The 22710-nt window shown below is 48.6% G+C and overlaps 1 protein-coding gene across 5 annotated transcripts in view; it reads left to right on the top strand.

Moving 5' to 3' along the window:
• Positions 1-22710, top strand: part of DAG1 (dystroglycan 1) — a 49328-nt gene that overhangs the window by 7890 nt on the left and 18728 nt on the right. Inside the window, exon 1 of one of the 5 annotated variants that reach the window (XM_069028329.1) lies at positions 18495-18754. The exons of the other annotated variants lie outside the window; for them this stretch is intronic. The gene's annotated coding sequence lies outside the window, so the exon portion shown is untranslated. Of the gene's footprint in view, positions 1-18494; positions 18755-22710 lie in introns of those variants that run through there. 5 annotated transcript variants of the gene reach the window in all.

The raw sequence follows: 22710 nt of genomic DNA, 5'->3' as shown, positions 1-22710 counted from the left end.
TAGGGAACTTAATCCTGCCGACTCCAGGTAAGCCTCTTCGCACTTTTTATGGATTTCTTACCGTCTGTTCACATGCTGGTTCAAAACCTTTGCCTTGATATGATGCTTCAGGAGATCCTTTGAGGCACCTTCTCCCTTGTGCCACAAAGAAAGGCAGAGAACAGAGGAGGCAGTGAGATTTAGGGTTTGATTTTTTCTGAATTTAAGATGAAGTCAGGATACTGCAGATAGGGGCAGTTCTGAAGGCACACCTTGGCCACACATACCTGTGTTTTGTGACGATTGGTCAGTTCACATCCTGCTGCAAAAGCAATCCACCACCAGCATGAGGGAGCTCGTGGAGAGCAAGGCTGGGTGCAGAGCTCTGCCCTGGGAGTGTCTTTTGCACTGGTGTAGTGTGTGGCTCGGTTACTCCAGCTGGGAGCCCAGGAAGGATTGCTCCACATGCTGAAGTCCTCGTTTCTGGTCATATATGGGAATTAAGGCTGGCTAAGCCGACGCCCTAGGCAAGTGTTTAGGGGTGAGATTCTTCTTTAAGCAGTGACTAAGATGATGATTATTAGTGAATTCTGCACAGCTGACTCTGAGCCCTGTTTGGGACCAGCAGTCGTAGGCTGTGCCAACTGGAAAAGGTCAGCTAAAGCTTGGAGCTGCCTGGGCACACGGCGAGGTGTCTGGTTTGGAGCAAGGAAGAGCCACCCTCAGCTTCAGCAGAAGCAGATGGCTCAGCTCTGCAGCCTGAGCTCGTCCAGGAGCAGACACCTTTCATTTTCCGGTGTCAGTGTCTACTCAGGTTCAAGGCAGACGCTGGCATGTACAGAAGCTCATAAACACACGGGTCTGCATCTCTAAAGAGCTTTTTTGCTCCCCTCTGGGAGTGGAGGAAGAGTCTTCATGGGAAACTTGGTGATGTAAATCTTCTCTTAAGGAGCTTGAGGATCAGCTGAAGTGGCCAGTGTCCTCCTGCTTGGGCTTTGTGGCAGCAGCCATCTGAGCTGATTTGCAAAGCACTTTTGAAGGCAAACAGTTGTCCCATTTACCTCCTCTTCTCAGTGGAGAAGAATTACCTATGTCAGCAGAGCTGGGAAGTTATTTTTTAGTTCAGGCTTGGTGGGGAGGAGTATAAGTTTGAACTCTTCTGGGTGTAGCTAGTAAAGATCCTTCTGGAGCAGAAACACAGCAAAACATTGCAGCTCCCCATTTGGGTGGTGATCCTGAACGGAAGCACAGCCCTTTGGGGAGAATAGTGCTGCATCAGGAGCTGATACTGCCAAGCATAATGCTCCAGGTTTTTGTCTTCAGCTGGTCTCTTGGACTCAACAGGTTGCCAGTGTAGAGGCTGTTGGTGCAGGAAAAGAGGTCTTGCATTGGCGTCTCGTTCCATTTGTGGTTGGCAGGCTTCAGAGCAGTCCCTCGCTTAGAAAAGTCACATGAGAAAAGCATTTCGTGTATTTTTAGATGTCTTTTAAAGTGGCTTAGTGGCTGAAAAGAAACCTGCGTCAGGTCACTTGCCTGCTTGCTGCAGTTTGCCCAGGAGTGCTCGAGCAGACTATTAATGTGGAATAGATCCAGTCGGAGCCTTCTGCTGTAAGGGAATTGCTCTGCCTGCTACCAGGATGCAGCTGGCTGTGGGAGGTGACCGTAGCTCTCAGTGTGTGCTGCTTAGATGCTGGTTAGGACAATAGTGGGAAATGAATGGGAGATGTCCAGCTGAACCCAGTTTAATTTCTCTTTATCTTTGGAATTGTTTGGGTTTTCCTTGGTGTCTTTGTGCAGTGCTTTTGCCCAGCAGTTTGTTGCAGGGTCCAGACTTGGTGTGCTCAGCTTCTCAGCTGGTTTGAGCAAATGCTGCTGGCAGAAGAGGTCCTGCCTTTCCCTTGTGCTGGTGAAAGGGAAAAGACAGGTGGTCCTGCAGACCCCACATCCAGCCCAGAAACTGAGCCAGATGGAAGCTGGCCTCTTGTTTGTCTCTTGTTGCATTCCTTTAATGTGTGTCAGTTCCCACATCCACTTCTCTGTGCACTGTAACTCTCATACCAGCACAAACGGAAAAGAGGAGTGGGATGGGAGAGGTGGAAATGCTTCCTTGAGAAGTTACACCAGCTTAAAATGATGATGAGGCTGCCTGTGATGCTGCTGTGGATCTTCAAGCAGGCTGGGGCACATCTGCCCTGTGAGGAAGAGGCAGGGAGAAAGCTCAGCCATTCCTTTCTCTGTAGATTTTCCAAGTCTTTGCCAACATGGGAGGATGCATAAAACTTGCAGGCCCCATGTTGCATGATCCCTTGAGATCTCTGTGGGCCACTGAATAGGAGGAAGAGTTCACCGGTGTAGGAAGGAAGCATGATGCACTGCACTGGAGGGGGAAGTATGAGCTGACATCCTGGGTTGCACATGCAGGTGAGGTTATTGGTTTGTCAGATGTTTGGTGGCTGGGCTGTCATACCACTGCCTACCAGATAAGAGGAACAGGGAGTCCTGCCCTTTCAGAATAAGCTGAAAGAATGGGAAGCAATGGCAAGTGAGGAGAGCAGGAGACTTGAAGAGACTAGAGAAGCCTCCTCCAAAAGCAGCGGTGTTTATGTAACAGCTAACACCAAATATTGATGTAAATAAGATAAGCTGTGATTTTTACCTTGAAGCATCTGGTGAGGTGACCATTCAGTGACAGTGTGTAGGCAGGTGGGACAAGAGGGCTGGAAAGCTGCAGATCGCTCTCCTTGTTCTCTGAAACAATTTTAACCATAAATGATGAAAGTCTTTGTCTGACAAGAGGAGGAGGCAGCCAGACAATGTAAAACCTGGGAAAGGGGTGTGTTTTTCCTTATTTACTTGCTAGAGTGCTTAGTAACAGAGAGAAGTAACTAGAGTGAGACTAGTGGCTTTTCTATCTCTTGAAGTCTTTGACTCAAGACAAAGTGCAAGAGTGACTTTAATCAAGAGATGGAAACTTCAGGGACCCATGATCAGGTGTCACTAGATGCTGGCCTTCAATATGATGTGGGCACCGTTAAGAACATAACCTAAAGTGCAAATGTTGGGCTTTTCAATGTGACCTGCTAAACTGAGTCTTTAGCAAGCAGATTTGTTTTTCTTGTCCCTGTCACTTAAAATAAGTGTGGCTGTGCTAAGAGCTCTTTGGAGATGCCTCTGCATCTCACCCAAAGCCCCAAATTGCTGCTTAATTTATGCCTCCTCAGTTTGAGCCCAGGTTTCTGAAGATGAATTTTAAGGGTGACCCTGGAACCTGAGCAGGGTGGTGGGTGTGGCTGGTGAAGGTGCTCCCTGGGGGTCCCACAGCACCAGTGCCTTGCCTTGTGTTGTCTGGGCTGGGTTGAAGGCTGGTGTGTGCTCCTGGACTGAGGCAGATGGACAGCTGCATGTGCCCCCGGCAGGACTGCCTTGTAGGGAGATGTGCCGGCTGTTTCTGGGAAGGCTCCTGGGGCTGGTTGCTCCTGCAAGCCTGGCCCTCAGGGCTGGGGACATGCACGCCTGGCTTTTCCCTGGGTGTCTTTTAGTGCCTGTATAAATACCAGCAGGCTTCAGATGCATTGCAGATTCTGGCCCTTTTTTTAAGCCCTAGTCATAAATAGGTTGGTGCTCACTTGTGGGTCCAGCGGAGCTGTCATTAGAAATGATGTAATGATTAAACTCGGCGTCGTGACGGCTTTCCTGCCGTGCTTCCCTCCCAGGTCTTGTTTTTCTGATCTCTTCAGGGGCATCACAGGTGCCAGGTGAGATACATTTAGGCCCTGGAAAAAAGTTAATTTAGCAGAACTGGCTATGAAGTGGTGCTTCTTACGGTGAGACAGACCAGCCAGTCTGCCTTCTCCTTTTGATGCCGACACTGATTGCGCTTGCTCTGCTTCCCAGGGAGCCTGTCCCGGCTGCAGCACAGCTCTGCACTAGATTTTATAGTTAGTGCTCTTTGGAATAAGTGTCATTTTCAAAGTATCCAGCCAAGAAAGAACACAAGATGTAATTCCAGTGACGTTTGTGGATTTTTTTTGTTTGGATTTTTTTCTCTCCAGAAGGACAGTGGTTTCTATTAAAGGGAAATGGCAGTGCCTGGCCTTTAGCCCTGGGCGGGAGAGGAGCTTTGAGGGTTCATCCCTTCGCTGCAGGGCTGAGGTGGTTTTCTGAACTCCTCAAACAGTGCAAAGCTCAAATCAAGCCATTCCTTGCACATCTGATATTTTTGTAGTTAACCTGTGAAGCTTTTGTGTATGAACCAGAGGTCCTGGGAAGGTATGAGAAACAAGCTATTTTTACTCCATCACAAATAGGGCTTGGCATGTTTATTTTAGACTCCAGAGCTGCTCAGGCCACTGTGGGTTTTTTTTATAGTCTTCTACTGTTACTGTCAGATTAAAAAATCAACTTGAACTCTGGAAATCACAGGAAAATAGGGTGCCCCGGTGTACTTGGCTCCAGTGAGGCTCTGAGGAAGCTGCAGGGAGGAGTTGCCTGTGTCATGCAGTGTGCCAGTCTCGGGGTCTCCTGCATACCAGAGAAGTCTTTTCTGAGCCACCAGCTGTCCATGGACTACGTGCCCTTCTATTGCATCAACTGCCCTGCAGAGGAACAGTTCCCTTGCTGGGTGTCCTAACTGCATCTGTAAAAAGTCCACAGCTGAATATCTTGAGGAGCTCTGGGGGTGAGAGCAGAGCTTGGCCATGAGGTGAGCAATGCTGCAGCAGGTCATTTGTGCCTCCTGCTCCACAGAAGGTTTGAGCTGCCAGGTCACCAACATAGCTTTGAATATTTTTTTTTTGCTGCAGACAAGCTCACCAGGCAGCAGGAGGTGAAATTAATGAGACCGGCTCATTTTCCTCCTGCCACTGGAGTCTGAAAAGGGAAGGATTTAGGTCAGTCCTGCTCCAAGAGTGGGAGGATGCATGGAGGGCCCTGTCCCTGTCTCTGCATGGCCAACTCTCTGCTCCTGCTGACGTTGTGTGGTTGAGTAGTGTCCCTTTAATTGTAGGTGTGCTTTACACAGGCACTTCCAGCTTCTAAGCTCTTTATCCCAGTTTATTACTAGAAGTAATTAAAAGTGTGGCTAGTGGTGTGTTCACTCTGTGGTGGTGGTGTGCACGGTGTTCCGCAGTAGGTCAGCGTTGTGCAAATGTGTAACACAAGCAGCCCAGATTGTCTCTGCCCACGCAGGCTTAACCTCACCACTGAGGTGCCTGGTCAGCAGCCAGTCCTGACCTCTGGGCTGGGGGATCCTGCTGAGCCCCAGGCTGATCCAGCCCCTTTGGGGTGCAGGCTGGAGCTGCAGCTGATCCAAGAGGCTGCAGTGTTTATGGTGAAGCAGCACTCCACCAAGAAGCCAGTCGAGTTATTGACTGTTTAATTGATTCTCTAATAAACAGCACGGGTACTAATTTCCAGTTAGAGCATTTTGCACACTTAGGATTCTAAAGCTCATCATTATTACTGCTAAATCTGACAAATGGCACCGCTGCTGAATGGCAGGTCTGTCGCCCTTCCCTCCCATGCCACTCTGTTAGTGTGCAAGTCCACTGCAGTTTGCCCTCCCACAGCAAGTCTTTTGGCCACAGACCAGGTGGAGAGTGCAACAGGTTGTCTGGGGCATTCCCTGGCATCCTGGGGGGTTCAGTCTGTTCTTTGGGGTCATGGCTGTCTGTAGGTGCCCCTCCTCTTACAACAGGAAGGTTGACTCTCCTTTGTTCTCTTACACCTTGTTCTCCATTTTTTCCTATTTCAGAATCCATCTCTTCACTGCCCTTGTCCCTCCCTGTCTCTGCCCAGACTCCCATGTACCAGCCCTGTATTACTTTCTGCTCATTGCTTTGAACTCTGCTGCATCCGTACCCAAACCTGGTGTTTGTGCTACATAGGAAGTTTCATCTCTCAGCCTTATATGACTTGGTGTCACCTCAGTGGCCTCACAAGTCTCCACACCCCAAAGCTCCCCTACATTTTTGTGGTGTGTGTTGGCTACCCTACACCATAGACAAAAATCTCTAATACAAATACTGCACTTCAGCCTTGATTCTTTTCCCCATGTCCAATTAAGCAGTTTCTTAGGTGCAATCTGCATACCAGTGCAGGAAATTAACATTTTTCACGGTTTTTAGGTTTACCCAGCATCCTTACCCTGGAGCTATTGGAACTGCTGCTATGGCTCCCTGCAAGGTCCCAACTAGCCATGGCCAGCAGTGCTCCATCAGGACCTCTGGTTACATCTGTCCCTGAAGAATTTACAGCCTAAGCTGTAAGGATGGAAAAGGAGATAGAGGGGTCATGTAGCCCTGTTCCTGCTGAGCAGTCACAGAGCTCCTCTAAGCTGATTTAGCTGATAGTGGTGAGGAACACTGACAGGCACTTACCTGCCCCAGGTACCTGGCCTGGCAAGCATGTGTTCTCCCCAGCTCCCCACAGCACTGATGGAGATAACTGCAGTACCCCGGGGGTGTTTTCCCCCTCTCAGTTTCAAGAGCTTGATGAGCAGGAGGGGTTTGTGGTGAGGACTGGGCTTTCAGCTTGGTTATTATCTGTTCGGTTGACTTAAGTCTGGCTTTCAAAAATAGGTAAGGCAGCCAGGCTCGGAGTGTCTGGCCTGTTCTCCAAACAAAACGCAAGCTTGGCCACAGCGCTGTGTGTTTTGGATTAAGCAGACCTGAATTTATTTGTCAATATTAATATTTGTGTACTGTAAAGAGCCAGTGGAAGTCTGTGCTCTGAAGGTTAAGCTGTGTTTGGTTGGTATCTGGTGCTCAAGGACCTGTATCCGTAATGGCGTGGGTGCTGGGGAGCAGGATCTGCCCTTAGCCATACCCTGCTGTTTGCTGATGCTTTGGACCTTCCAAAAGCACAGCTGCTGTGTCTGGATTTTTCCCTTCTGCAAGTGGGTTCAATATCCCTGTGAATGCAGTGTGTTTGGGTTGAAGTGCACGAGTTGAGGTCTGTGTGTAGACAGGATACCCAGGTTAGGACACAGGATGATCCATTTTCCCTGTGCATGCTTCTTTGCAGTGTCTTTAGAGGAGCAGGGCCTTTGGGGAGCTTTGGCATGTCTGCAGTGTAGTTGGCTTGTTCTGTGCAGTACTTGTGTCCTGGCAGCCATGCTCACTGCTCAAACGGAGCTCCCAGAAATTGCTGCCAGTGGAACGTACTGTGGCTTTGTCAATGACAAAAATACCTAGTTCTTGAGAGAGTTACTTTGCATGCAGAGTTACTGGTGTATTTTCTTTTGCTTATTGGCCTGTAAAAACAGGTAAAAAAAAAAAAAGGTAGATTTGAAAAGAAACCCATTGTTGTTGGTTTGTGAATAAAGATATTTTAATCCACAGAATGTGATGTACTGGTAGAGACCTGATGTTACAATACAGAATAAATGTGTTTGTAGAAAAGCACCTAAAAAAGACCTAAAAATGATTCTAAGCATTGCACTGCACTTGACTAATATAATAAATTTTGAAACAAAGTGATTTAAAATACTTATTTATAGAAAATATATTCAGGGACTGGAATGCAACTACACTAACACTTAATATATTCCTGGAAGAGTTGTGTGGCTGGTCAGCTTTGTTTTCCAAACTCTATTTACAGCTCTTCCAAACATTTCCATAGGTGTTTTGGACAGCTTTTCCCTGGCGTGCTGCAGCCCGTGGCTGCTGCCAGCAGATTGGGAGAGCCAGTGTGACAGAAGGGCTCTGTGCTGACCCCCTACCGCAGGAAACTTGCTGCTCTTGCCTGACAGTTCCAGAGCAGGATGCTGGGGAGGCTATGATCTCCTTCCCCACCTGGCATGGGTCCCTTTCCCCGGGACAGGTGCAGCTGTGTGCTTAACCTTTGTTGCCAGAGGAATTCAGCCCTTCTGCCAAATGCCTCATTCTTCCTTTCCTGGGATGATCCAGCCTGTCCCCTGCTGAAACAGCCCTTCCCAGGGTCCTTGGTGACAGGGCCTCTCCTCCTGTGGCTCAGGGTGACCACACATACTTGTCCTCCTCGTGCACCCTTGAGCAATTTGCTTTATTTCTTTTATGTCCCATGTTTGCTGCATTGGCTTCACCCTGGCTTTTCCCATCCTCCTGATTTCCTCAAAACTGGGAACATGTCAGGTGCATTTTTTCAACAGAATATCCCTAAGGGCAACTCTTAAATAATCCTCTCGAGGAAGAGGAAACCAGAAGGGTTGGGGGAGAGTGTCCATAACCACCTTATCGCTTGCAGCCTCGAGACCTGGCAGGAGTTGAAATCAATGTGTGTGTTGCTCCTGCAGAATAAACAGCCTTGCAAGGACTTTGGCAAGTAGAGCTGGAGCCGTCTCTCCGAGGCCAGGGTATAGTTTGTTTTCTGGGACAAAGACTACTTAGACATCTGGATTGCATTGGGGATTTTAGGGGGAAGACAAATTATTAGTTTGCTGTGAATGGAGAATGACTCTGATTGCTCTGTGAGCGTGCTTTTGCCAGCTCACTGCTGCACGGGCTCCATCCACGTTCTCGTGCTTCAGAAAGAGAAACAGCAACTGTGGAGGCTGTTGGCCGTGTCCTGGGAACGGGGGGCTGAGCAGACCTTTCCCGACCTTCTGGTGCGTTGAGAAAACATGCTCATTTTATGGGCAGTTAATTTATAGAAAGTTCCTGTTTAAATTTCCTCCAAGGGCCGTAAAACCGGAGGACAGCTGCACGCATTAGCTGGCTAATCAAACACTGCTCACCCCTGGCTTGCCCTCCCCTTCTCCTCACCACCACTAACTTTGGGCTCCTTCATGTGAGTGTGGCAGCTTTGGGAAATACACTCAAAAACTGTGTGCAGAGGAGTGGCTGGTGCTCCCAGGGTTTGGGGTGTCCTTTCGAAGCCACAGGTCTTGGGACTGGGCTCTTCCCCAGAAGCGTCCAGGGTCAGTCAGATTTTGTATCGCAATCTGCCTGATTTTAGAAAGGCTCTGCTGTGCTCTCTGCCTGCAGGAGTGGTGCTGCCTGCCATGGAAATATCCACCCTGGGCTGAAATCAAAACTTTGTTCACATTTTGCTCATCTTCCAGGCGTGGGGAAAGCTGCAATTGTTTCCTGCTGCCTCCTCCCTCCTTCCCCAAAGACTGGAAATAAGTAAAACCTCATAGATTTGTTTGCAGTTGTGTGCGAGTTCATCCTTCGGTGAAAGGAGATCACTTTAGATGGGTGCTGGGGCACTCCAGAAACGCGACTTTGCCTTGGCTCCTTGCAGCAACCAGCCTGATAGGATTTCAGTATGGGTATGTGTTCTAATAAACTTGATCCTAATAGCTAATTTTGATCTAGTTTGACAGAGAGGTTGGGAACTTAGACACTGAATCTCTTAAGAGCTCCTCAGAGCTGCTTTTTCCTATTCTGATAACAAGCAGGTTCATGTTCCACCCTCTGCTATAATTGTACCTGTTTATTTTCCATCACCTTCTCACCGTGTTAAAACTAATGATGAAAAGGAGAAACTCCTAGCCCATGTGCAGGACTAAAAACCAGAACTAAACTCCTGCTCTTGCCCTCCCAGCAGTATCTGGTGCTGTTCCAAACAGCTGTCCTGCCTGCTCTCCCTGCTGCCCATGCTCAACAGCTGCAGGGAAGGCAGCAGAGCTGTCTCTCTTTTGGAGAAATCGGTGTGTTTTCACCCTTATCTCCCTTGTGTTCTAGGGAGTGGTTGACCAGTGCAGAAAATTACTTTGGCTGTGTGGCTGGAGGCTGCAGAGACTTCTTTGGAGCCCCCTGCTTTATCTGCCAGGAACTTAGTAGAGGTATGATGGCAGGAAAGAGCAAAGGTGAGCACGCAACACCCATTACAAGTTTCTGAACCTTCAAGGGCTCCTGCAATAAACCCCTTCAGCAGATTGCCCAGTGTGATGCAAGAAAACTGGCCTGGTATCTCTTCATTTTGTTTAAGCTGGGGCCTGTTTCCCTTCCTTTAAATCTCCTCTGCAGCAGTTGGGGAAAAAATGCTGCTGATAGAAATGCCAGGAATGTGCACAGCAGGTGGGGACTGGCAGATGTACTTATCAATCACGACAGGCTGACGAGTGGTTTATTCCTCTAAAGAGCTACTGTTTGCCTCTGGCTTGGTTTACTCCCATCTTCTCCAACTCCCTCCAGCCTCTACCGAGGTTCAAGTTAAGAGCAGGGTAGATTTCCTGGTTTTCTGGAGCATGCCATGCTTGGTGCAGGACTCCCTGCTCCAGGAGGCCTGAAGAAGGGGAGGCTGGGGGCAGACCCAGTAAATCACACTGGAAGGGTTGCAGCAGCACACCTCATCAATAACATGCCACATCTCAGGGATGGGATTTGGGAAGTCTTGCTTCCATGGTGCCCAAGCAGAAGAGAGACTCGATTAGTTAATTGAATTTGCTGCACTGTTGCTTTTCAAAACATGACTTTGTATCTCAGAGGAGTCTAGAGTTATTTCAGTGGACAAAACCCTGTTTTGAGAAGGTGGTGCTTTGAGGAGATCACTCTTATTTTTGAGTGAGAAGACTGACACTCTGGATTGCAGATCTGCGCCTGTGAAAAGGGGAGCAGAATCCTCTGTTCATCGGGGGTTCAGAGATATTGAGCCATGGTTTGGTGTGGCTGCTGCTGATTTTTTGAGCGCCTTTCACTTCATATGGAAATGCCTCTTTGTAACAGGGCAACCCGATTTACATGAAATAACAGGCGGAATGGTGAAAAGCCTTTATCTGTTGATCTCTAAGCAGCTTTCCCGGGAGTGTTGGCAGTGTATGTTACAAGCAGAGCAAACCTGCCGTCACAAACGACATTATGGATGCTTTTCCCTCCAAGCTTTCATTCTGGCTGCTGTGCTTGTGTCAGAATTCGTGTGTTATTCCAGTGCTTCGGATCCACTCCATTTCTGTGCACTGGTCCTTGCAAAGCCCAGAATAAACCACAGGCTTGCAGATGATGTGATTAGACCTCTCCTTCAATGGCTTGCAGGTATTTTCCCTGGCTACTTCAGCTGGTGTGGATCTTGCTGTTGTCTGCAGTGCTCTGGGCACCCAGCTCCAGTTCACAGTGATTTGCCTTTGTAGGGACGTTGCTGATGTAGATAGTTGATATCTTTAAGAAAAATGAAGGCACATCTTCCCCAAGCCTTCTTATCAGTTTTTCTTCAGATTGTTTCTTGGTTTTATGAAAGAGCAGTGGAAGAAAGAAATAGCTTTCCCAAGGAATAAGCACAGTGAGAATAAGGGAGCAGGCAGGAGTACAACACAGAATAAAGATCTCAGAAACATGCCTTTTCCCAACAGCAAAATGCTCTTTCCAAACTCTGCTCACAGGGCACCACCTTGGCTAAAGGGGGCTTGTGTGGGAGGTGCTGCCTTCAGATTTCCGAGCGGTTTAGCAGCAGCTGAAGCAGCAATTCCACTCACAGTGCCATTCCCAGTGCTACCTGACCGCATCCCTCCTGGAGCACCTTGCCCCTGGCCTGTGGACTCTGGCATCCGGCCTGCTTCCGCTGCCCTGCCCAGCTCCCGGCGGGAAGTGGGTCAGCTGGTGAGTAATGTTCCCATGGAGCTGCCTTCAAGGGCAGTTACCGAGCAGGGTGTAGCGGGGTAACCAAGGAGCGCGCACGTCCAGATGCCGTGAGCCCCACAGCACATTCCCGAGGAGTTGCCTCCCACTTGCAGTGATTTGGCCAGAGCTCCCTCGTGCAGGACTTTCCTAAATCAGCTCCCATTTGGAGTGGATTCAGTCTCACACTTTGGGTGTGGGGTGGCCTGCTTTAGCTGCTGGGGCAGTTTTGCCTCCGCAGGGCAGCGTGGAGCAGCGGTGTCTGGGTGACACCGGTCACACTACCTGCCACAGAGACTGTCTGGAGTCGAGTTTAACTCTTGAACTTAACTGCTTGCACTGGAATTTCCCATGCCTGGATTTCCATGCTGTGTCCCTGCCTCAGGCTTTGTTTCAGCTTTTCAGCAGAAGCAGTTTGGCAGTTTCCAAGAGTTAAAGGATTTTTTAAAAAGTTTTATTTTGTCAGTATTTAAAAACCAAACAGCCCCTAACTGCTTATATTGAGATATGCTTGGGTGGCACAAAGGCTGCATGGAAGGTTGGCAGCCCCGGGCTCTGATTGCAATGGATGTGCCATCTCCCCTCCCAGCAATATGCCCTGTATCTTACAGATCTTATCAGGTTATAGGGGTTTGCAAAGCTCCCAGTTCACCAGTGCTTTGTAGACTGGTTTTCATAGATCCTGTCCATCCAGGACCTCCTCCAGCCCAGGGCCTGAGGGGCTGAATCATTTCTAGGAGTGGGAGGGAGGTGCTGCCACTGCCACTATCCCAGTGCTGGGAGCAGGATCCAGTCTCTCCTGGGCTGCTTGCTGACAGTCATGGGTGGGTGATGGGCTTGCCTGTCCCAAAGGCAGAGAGAAGCTGGAGTAGGGGTGGAGAAAAGCAGTAAACTGGTACTTGCTGGGACCAGCTCACGGACAACCTTAATTCTCAGGTATTCTGACTTAACTCATTTGCAGCCTTGAGGTTTTAGTTGTTGCCTATGTTACCTAGAGCAGCATCATACTGTGTTGGGAGAGGGGGGTTTAGGCTCGGTCTACAGCAGTGAGCAAAGCTCCTGGCTGACATAAGGTCTTGAGGAATAAGTGAGAGGCAGTCTGGCTGCTGCTGCCTGCAGTAGGAGGCATGATCATTACCTTTGAAAGCTTTTTTTTGTGTGTGTGGAAGGTGTCTCAGATCTGTAGCCTGGATTTGTTTGCTCTGAACAGTTGACTGTGGTGATGCTGCAGTGTGGACTGTGTTGTGGTCCCTGATCAGACAGCTGCTAAGTGAGTGCTTGGTGACTGTAACTAGTATGCCACATTATTTTTGGCATAGTGTCTCTGCTTTATAAGGGATGCACTGATGCTGCTAAAACCACATTTTCCCCCTACAACCCATTATGAAGCTCAGAAGAGGCCAATCCAGAGTTACTCTTCAGAGGTGGGGCTGTTGTGGAGATCCTGGCTGTCCTGTAACTTGGTTTTTATTTTGTTTTGTTTTGTTTTGTTTTGTTTTTTAACTTTGAGCCCAGCCCCTCCCCTCCAGGTGAGGAAATGGGGATTGTGAGCAGGCTTTGTAACTGGCATAGCTGAATTACCTGTAAGTTCCCTGCCCACATCTGGGCTATTCTGCATCCTCCAAATTCTGTAAAAGGTGCAACAAGGTGCTGCAGGACTGGCCTGATCTCATCCCCGAACCAACATTGTGTTAGAGACAGTGAGCCAAGGAAATCCTGTGTAACCACTGAAGTTAATATAAGCGGAGCAAAGCTTTGGTGCGTGTTGTTGGGTACCTAATTGCTGCGCTTGCCACCTGGGGACTGGAATTGCTCTCTGGCTCTGGAACCTGAATGGGATGTACTGTGATAAGCAGTTTAATTGTTTCCCCACATCTGCAGCAGCTCTGTAAAGCGAAGGCAAGGTGAACACACCTTCAGAGCTCCACAGCCTCTCTGCAACTCCAAGACTGCCTTTTTTCCTGCGGTGCTTGTGCATCTCTCTCCATAGAGCCCTTATGCTCTTACTAAACTATTTATGTTCTCCTGTGCTGTTTGATAGCAGTGAGCCCTCACGTGTCTCTGGGGATTATTTCAGACTTACTGAGATATAGGTGCAGCCGTAGGAATGTGACTGTGAGAACAGCAAGGATAGTCCAGTGGGTGCTCAGTAACAGGATGCCCTCTTAAACTAATTACTGGGATTTGGACCTCGCATTAGCAATGAAGGTCAGGCGAGTGCTGAGCCGAAATCAAAGTGAGAGTGACTTGGGGGGGTGGATTCAGAAGTGATTAAGGACAGATGCATTTGTCTGCTGTTACACAGCTCTGGGAACACTTAGGACTGTTGTGGGTGGCTGTTGGCTGGCAAGTGGGGCTGTTGTCATTTCTCTCCCGAGGTCATCAGCACAGGCTGTGCCTGGGGCTGGGCTCTGCTCTGTTCTGGGTGCCCCAAGGCAGAGAGGGTGGTTCTGTGGGAGCAGAGCTGCAAGTAGTGGAAATAGGGGCATAGAAGCACTGCTAGTACAAAGGGTTACACAGAGTATGTCTAACTTGGCTACGATGTGAAGGGGAGAGTGGATTTTGGGTGTCCAAAGCACACACAGTGAGCAAGAAAAGATGATGCTTGGCTCAGAGAGGATCAAACTATTACAAAACCCAGCTGAGTGCTGGTTTAATTTTCCTTGTTGCCTCAGAATGGCATCCAACTCTGTTTTCCTGGGGCATACATTGGAGCTCTGATGACTTTGCCCCCATTCTTGGGATTCTTGCAGAAGGAGTCATCCCATGCTCCACTGTGTTTCTTTGCACTGGGAATGAAGTCAGTACAGGATCTGCCCCATCTTATTCCATTTTTTCTCTTTGTAACTTTAAATTCATGTTTTAATCTGCCCACTTCAGATGCCCCAGCTGCTGCCATCTTGCATGTCAGTGTGCAGCTGTGAGTCCATGCTGCTGTCCCTTCACAGCCATCCAGATTGTCACCTAAGAAGCTGTGGGACACAGTGTCAGCGAGCTGGGCAAGCAGCTTTGGTCTCCTGTGTAAAAACTGCAATTGCAAGTCAAAATAGAGGGATGCAGCCTTTGCTCACACTATTTGGAATACACTGCAATTTAGGGTTTTTTTCCTCATAAACATTCAGGTCTTGCTTTCAACATCTCTGACCTGTACAAGATGGAGGAGGGAAAAATTACTGGATTTTTTTCTGCTGTGGCTAAACCTCAGGGACATTTTCTGGTCTGATACCAGATACCATGCCAGCTAGTTAACTGTTGCCAATGTGTTACACTACGCAGGCTCTGTGGCTGCTTATAGAAGGAAAACATAAGTTTTCCTTGTCTTGTCCTTGCAGTCTCTCTGCCTCCCCTTTCTTCTGTGACCGCTCTTTACCCAGTTTGTCCTTGGGTCCCAGTTTTGAATAAATTGTCTGGTGTCTGAGCAGGACAGTTTCATCCTATTTTTAAGTCCTTTGGACTTTATTGTCTGTGGAATTTGGGATCAGGGAATGGCAGGAAGTTTATTTTGGAATTGCTGCAGGGGGATTGCTAGGAGCAACCCTTGAAACTTCTTCGTGTGAGAGAGGAGCAGGTTACCCTGCACAATATTTAGTTAACCTGGCTTTGTGCTGTCAGGGTTGTTTCTCTGGCCCTTCTTTCCCAGATCCTGAATGGATGATTCCTGGTGTAAGGAATGAGCTTGAGCTGTGGCTGAATGTGTCCTGTTATCCGTATGGATGGGGCAGAATGTTAGTGTTAAAAAAAAGCTTAAATCTCACTGATACTAGCTGCAGTGACTAAGTCTGGTCTCGCCTTGAAATAATTGAACTTGTCTCTTGATTTCTCAATTCCAGAGCAGGGTGGGGAGAAAAACTGGAGCTATCTCTGCATCAGTGGACTTGTGATGAGCAACTCCAGTCTTCCCTGCTCCTGGCTGAAGCTGTTGAGGCCATGGTCAAAACCAGATGAGGGTTATTTTATAAATACACAGTGCGGGTAAACAACATAATTTAGCTCAAATATAATCCAGTGAAATTAATGCAGCAGGAATGCAATGCAGACTCTGTTAGTGTCTGGTCTTTTAAGGTTTTTCATTTAAATCGGTCTTCCTGCACCAGAGCAGTTGGGAAGGAGATGGACCTGTGAAGCCATGCACTGTCCTTCTTCCTCAGTAATCTTGTGCTCTTGGAGATCTCTTGCTTTTGGACTTGCCCTGTGAAGGAAAGGGTGGCCAGCTTGGGCCAGAGCTGACTGTGAGGAGCAGAGAGTGTCATTGAAGCAATCCAGCCCTTCACTCCTGGTGTCCAGGAAAAGAAGGCATCTGTAGAAGTGTGCACCTGCAGGAAGAGGTTATTCATTTGATGGCTTTTAGTGACTCTTGAATTTCTGCAGGTTTAAGGGAGTGTGTTGCCCAGCTGGAAGCTGCTGATCTGTAGGGAGTTAATTCCTCCTCCAGAAGCTTCTCTGCCTCTGTAACATGGGAGCAATGCTGCTTCATTTCGCAGCTTTCCCATTTTATGGTTGATGGTTAAAGTTGGAACATTTCTATTTCCTTCTGCCAAGAAGCTTTTAGAACAGTTTTCATGAGAAGCACTAAAAGTTGGAGGTCCACAGCTGATGCCCAGGCTGCTCTGCATCAGTCACTGGGGGGTAAAGATATTTAAATTAAGAGCTGTGGCAGTCTTGCTAGCTGAGTAATAAATCAGGGCTGAGAAACTCCATGAAGCTGAATCTTAATGCCTTGGCTTGGAGTTGCAGGGTGGGGTGGTGAAGCTGATGGAATGGCGGGATGTTTCTAAACAGAATGTGCCTGCCCTTAGTTACGCTGCCACAAAGAATATAAATACTGCTGCATACGCAGCTGAAGTGCTGAAAATGGCTTTTTGTTGGTGTTGATTTCCTTGGTTCTTGTCTCCGCTTAATGTCAGCTGTTGGTGCTTTGCCTCCCCTTGGTAGCAGCAGCAGGTAGGGGAGAGATCCAAAGCTTTGCCTTCCATTCCTGTGCTTAGTGCTTCAGTCCTGACATTGTGACACCAACCTGTAGGAAATTAGAGTGCTTGAGCACTTTCAAGGACCTGCTAGAAATATTTCATTATCTGAGGAATTTTGTGGAATACCCAGCAGGTGATTATAAACCCTTGGAATGTGGCCTTGTCTCCACAAAGCACTCCAGCCAAACAGCATTTTGAGGTGACTCTGAAGTTGAAACCCCCACCGACACTTTCTTCTTTTCAGATTTGGGTTTGGTGCCTGCAGCCCTCAGGTACTGTGTTCCTGGCACTGGAGGATCCCCTGCCCAAGCTGCCCACGCGTGGGTGCTCCTGATTCATTCAGTACCATTAACAAAACCAGTGCTTGCCTGGTGGCCGCAGTGCCAGTGTGTCCTAGGGAGGCCCAAAAGCTGTTCTAGTGATGAAAAAAGCATGTCAAAGCACAGGCAGGGGTCCTGCCATAAGCATTCTGGCTCAGGCATAAGGCCAGAGATGGAGCCTCAGAAGGGTTTCCTTCGGAACAGGATTTGGAAGTTTGATCAAGTTTCCTAAGAAGGTGATTTGCAGAACTACCCTGCCTGTCAGTGTCTTTCATATCTTTTACCCATGTGGTAGCTTCTGATTGCTAATATGACAGAAGGGGTTTTGTACTTCATTAATTTAAATTAAATAAATAAAAAATAGACAGTGGGTAGGCGGAAGAGTTTTGGCTAAAAAGACACTGAAGTTCACCTCCCTCCTCTATGTGACCCATTCAACATGTAATGTACTCCAAAACTCCAGATTTCCTGCCTTGCTGCACCTAGGAGTTTATCCCTCAGGGTCTTTCTCGTTTTGTAAGGACTCTTTAGTACTTATTAAGACAAAATGTCCAGTGGAAGCTTCCTCTCCAATTAGGATATTCGTTGTTTCTCTTCCATGTGGATTCTCTGAAGTCTCATAAGGGGTTTTGTTCAGCCTTTAATTCAATTAAGAAATCAAGCGAGAGATGTAAATCTTTTTGGCCTCACTGGTTTCAGTGCTCATGACTACAGCTGTAAAGAACATCTCTTGCACGGTACATCTGAGCAGCTTAGGGAAGGGAGTGTTTTTCCAGGCTAAGATTTCAAATGCTGCTGGAAGCTTGTGGATGATTTTGTCCCTTTGGAGCAAGGGGCGGAGGAAAGGCTGCAGTCACTTGTCAGTGATGGTGTGGCTCAGTTTAAACCTGTTTGTGAAGCAGCAGAAACCTCTTCTTTGATAGAAACCCACTTTCCAGCTCGGTGACTTCTATCAAAGGTCATTAACGGGTGTGAATTAGACTCAGAACAGCTGGTGGATGGTGAGTGATACCAGGGGACAGGACACACAGTGGTGACTGTCACGCCAGCTGCTCCTGCACATGTCCTTTGGCACTTGCTGGGGAACAACCTGCCTGCTCAGGAACACAAGGTCGGGCACCGATGCCTCGTAGTCCTCACATTTAAAAAGTGACATCTTGTGTTTCACTTCTTGTGTCCATGTGCTTTCTTGCCTTGTCTCCAGGTGCCTCAGCTGCCAACCCGGTGTCCTCTGTCCCAGCTCTCCTGCAGGATGGGATGGCTTCTGCTAAAACGCTTTTCTGTGTTGCCATGGTCTTTGTTGCAGAATGAGTGACAAATTCAGCATGATACAAAACTTTCCTTATTAAAGAGAAAGTTGGAGTCAAAACTCCCTGTTTTATCTTGGTGCCTTGAGTTCTGGTTTTTATTAAATCTTGGAAGCATTTGTGTGTGTGTGTGTGTGTGTGTGTGTGTGTGCATGTATATACAGATATATATACACACATCTGTTGTGTTTATCTTCAAAATATGCATTTTTATGGCATTTGTATGGGAGAAGATCTTAGTCCCATCTTTTTTTTTTTTCATAAACTTCTAGTTTAATTTCCTGTGGATTTTAGTACTAGCTTTAGCTTACATTCCCTTAAACACAGAATTAAATACTAGGATTTTTACACTCTCTCTCTCTCTGTTTTCAGACAAAACCAGGAGTTATAAGCAGAGTTTTTAGGGACTTGCTCTGGCTGGCTGGGCACTGGAAACACAGGTGAAGCCAAAGCCAAACCAAAGCCACGTTACAGTGCATGCCCTGAGGCAGACAGACCCTTGCTCTGCCCTGCTGCAGCTGTATATTTAGCCTATATGCCCTTTCCAATAACAGCCAGGAGAAGATGCCTGGAGAGGAATGCGAGTCATCATTTCCCTGAATGCCATCCCGGGATCAAGTGCTGCTTGAGCCAGAAACGCTGCCTTGGTAACTCTGCCTTCTATAAAATTGTCTGCCCCACCCCCTCTTTTTTTTTTTAAGCATTTGTGTTCATGACCCCCAAGGATCCTTGAGAAAACCCATTTTGTTTGGGTTAGTTTGGCTTCTGGTCCTTTTATTAGACGGAAGCGTGGGCTCTTGTTCCCCATCTCCCTAGTGCCCCACTGCATCCCACTTCGTTCTCCTCCAGCTTCCTTCAGGAAGGATCCATTTTATACCCTTGATTCCCATCACTTTTCTCTGCCAGCTTTCCCTTGAGATGGGGCCAGCTCACAGGATGCAAGAGGTGTGGGGTGGCACTGATGAAGCTGTCCCCTGCTTTGGCTTGGTGGATGTTTATATCCTAATTTTTCCTGTCTGCTGGCAGGCGGCAAACAAATGGCAGTTTTACCTGGCTGCAACATTTGTAATTACCAGGGGGGAAAAAAGATCTCTGAGGCCTTCTAAATACTTGGGAAGATAATATCTGAGTTTCCTTTCAACTGAATGCACTTGAAGATACGATCTGAGTTGGCTGTCTGGGAATAACAAAGTGGAGGAAGGGATTGATTGTGGTTGCTGAAACTTTCATCAAAGAGTCAGGAGCAGTTGCCTAGCCAAAATCTGCAGCTGCTGCCCACTGCCACAGGTCAGGCACAGCGGATGCTCCAGACATGGCTCAAGCAAAGGGGAAGGAGCTCATAGAGCCTGCAAGGGGCCAGTCCAGCAGGGTGGATGAGCAGGGGGATATCCAGATGGTCTTCCAGCAAATCTGTCAGGTCAGCATGGAAGTGTGTAGTTGAGAAGCACTTGTGGGTACCATACTCATCCCTCATGCTTCTCTCCCCAGGGCTGCAGGAGGCTGGGGAAGGTGCTGCCTCCAGAACAAGTCTTGCCACAGCAGAGGGAAATGTGCTCTGCAGGGAGGAAAAAACATACTCCATGTCCAGCTGCCAAAAGGGATCTGGTGTCCTTTGCGCTTCTGCTGCTGCTCTGCAGTGCCCCTTGCACGTACCTCAGCAGGAGTGCCCTGGCTGGGGGTTTTTGGGACTGCCAGGCTGGTTCCTCTCCTGCACAGCACTTGCTGAAGTGCTTACCGGAGCATATCCTCAGTGCTTACCTCTCCAGGAAAATAAGTATTTTTGGGAATGGGGTACCCAGCTAGGGAGGGCAGTGTAGTATCTCAGCTTCTGGACAAACAGATGCAGTACAGGGGCAGAAAGGAAAATTAGGCTCTTTGCATCTTTTCTCACTATCACAGAGTGGTAATGAAGGTAGCAGAAAGCTTCCTCTCAGCTACAGGAAAGTTAAATACCTCGGTGCCTGCTCTAGCACAGTAAAAACCACCCTGAGGTGTCGGCTGTGACCACTTCCTGCACAAGCGTCACGAAGCTGCCTGTGGCCTCTGGGACTTGAAAGCAACAAGTTGGTGACAGTTTGCAGCCAAGTTCCCCATCAGCAGGAGGATGCTGTTTGTTTCCCTGCCCAGCACGCATTTTTAGCACTGCTGTTTTGGGTTTGAGTTTGTTTTTTTTCCCCTAGATTGTTTTTCAGCATCAGGGTTTCCTGTTACTGATACCAGATGTGCTGGAGACAAGCAGTGCAGAAATACAAGAAGGGACGAGGCTGATAAAAACCAGCTCTTTTTGTGCATATGTCCTTTGGGCTGGGTGTCACTTCTGGGCACCTTCACCATGTTTAATGTGGTGACAATACACGTGAGCACAGCATGTTGAAATGAAGTTTTATGGTGAAGAATCAAGTACAGCTTGGTTGGTACCTCCTGAGCTGACGGTGTCTGGGGTGACCAGCTATTGATGGCTGTGAGGGGGGAGAGGGTGGAAGGGCCTCCCAGGGCCTCAGGACCACTGATCTGGGGCTCCCCACTCAGGCACTTCTCTCATGGTCCGATTTCTGATCATGAGCTACTGCTGTTTTGGTTTTGGTGAAAACGTGGCTTTGAGCAGGCAGCTGTGAGTGCAGCAATAAACCAGACACTGCATGAGCTTGTCTTCCAGTCTCCGTGTAAGGCCACCATCCCTAGGGATGCCTGGTTAGTGTTGTGCAGGACAGGGTGCCGTCACTCCGAGCACTGTGGAGTGGGGAGCTATGTCTGGTGGTGAATCTTCTATCCTCTGCCTGGCCTGTTCCCTCATGGCAGCTGCCTGCCCTGAGTCTGTGTGGGACCAGGGTGTCTCTGTGCAGTTGCTCTGCTGTATGTCCCTGTCTGTAACTCATCCCGTGTGCAGCAGCCTCTGGAACTTGGGTCATCTGTGAATGTACGTGGCTGAGGCCACTGGGGTTGGAAATAACCCCCAGAGGCATTTGCTGTGCTTCCCATAGCCTATAACACAGCCTGTTGGAAGGGCTGCTGCCTTTGTTTCAGGGTACGTCCAGAGCAGGACAGGCACAGAAACTCTGTTTCCTAAATTTCACGCTCCAGGGTGTTCTTTGTACATGTTACATGTCAGAATGCAGGCTAGCATGCTCTTGGGCTTGAGGACACTGTTAGTTCATAACTTGGTGATGGGCTGCTGTGCCCAGACACACTGCCCCAAGCTGTTTGTCCCTCATGCCCCCCTTCCCGGACTCCTCCAGCACAGCGCAGACGTGCACGGAGCACCAGCCGCCTCTGCCTGGGCCATGCCGCCAGGCTGGCACCGGGGCTGGCTGCTGTCGTGTTCTGGAGCGGGGAGCACGTCCGGCAGAGTGCCATCTTTGTGTGCCTGGCCGGCGACGCTGGATTTCATCATTCCTGCTGCTCGCTGCCTTGACTCGCAGGCGCGCCATAGCTGATGGGACTTGCCCAGAGATGCTCCTGTGCAAACACGCACGGGAGATCTTTGCAGAGACAATAGCTCTGCTCTGCAAAGTTGCACCGACTCTTTTTGTCTGAGTTTGCTTCCTTAGAGAAAGGCCACTTGTTTAATGCTTCCTTTAATGAGGATATTGGTAAATAAGCAATCAGGTAAGTGGGATTCCTCCTAACTCCTAAATACCTTCTTAAGCAGAGTCAAGAATTGCACAGCAGTTACTTGAGCTTTCTGCACGCTCGGCTCAGTGGCATTAATATGCTGGTGGTGATTAATTACCGCAGGCCAGTGATGTGATTGTGTGCTTGAGCAATTGGATTAGATGCAGCTGGACAGAGACTTCACTTTCACTGGTTCTTGCCGAAGTGGTGCCGTAATCAGCCACAGGGGAAGAGTCATTTCTAGGACAGCCACCCTCCTCTGGCTGGGATGCTTCCCCTGGCCCCATGCTTCTGTGTCTGTAATGGGCAGAAGGAAAGGTCTCAGGGAAAATGCACAGCTGGGAGCAGCTACTTTGTCCTGTCCCATCTTCTGCCTGCACTGTTCAGCATTCCTGGATAATGAAGGTACAGCATGTCCTTACCGTGTCAGTGGGTCTCGTAGCTGCACGGAGAAGGAGCAAGTTGCAGCATTGCCTTGACAAGTCAGCATCATATCAGGTGCAGCATCATAACTTCACCAAGCAGGCCCAGTTCTGTAGCTCTGTGAGGGGGTTTGGCACTGGAGATCAGGAATCAACCTTGGCACATGCAGCAAGCACTAGGACTGAAGCAGATGTTGATACTGACTTTGATGTTTCATCCAACACTCTGAAGGCTTGAACTTGAGACCAAAAGAGCTCTCACAGAAGCAGGAGAATAAAGAGAAAGTCGGTTCTTTCAGAAGATCAGACAGAACGAAACATCCTGAAATTCAGGACTAACCTGAACCTTTGTGTTTGTTCTGCGAAACTGGGCAGTGCAGATCCTGCTGGAAGGAGGAGCACAGTGCCATGTAGAGAAGCTGGGGTGGTCCAGCCTTCCCTCATAACTGGGAAGTGCTGTCTGAGTGAGTCAACTCTATGGCCTGATGCTTCCCATAGATCAGCAGAAAACCGCCTGCAGAATTCCATCTGTGTTTGGGTTTTGGCCCTGTTTTAAATTTGGGGGAAAC

Source organism: Aphelocoma coerulescens, chromosome 12 (assembly GCF_041296385.1).
Source record: "Aphelocoma coerulescens isolate FSJ_1873_10779 chromosome 12, UR_Acoe_1.0, whole genome shotgun sequence".
NCBI lineage: Eukaryota > Metazoa > Chordata > Aves > Passeriformes > Corvidae > Aphelocoma > Aphelocoma coerulescens.
The sequence above is the reverse complement of the archived record's forward strand: the minus strand, read 5'-3'. Positions and strand labels throughout refer to the sequence as shown.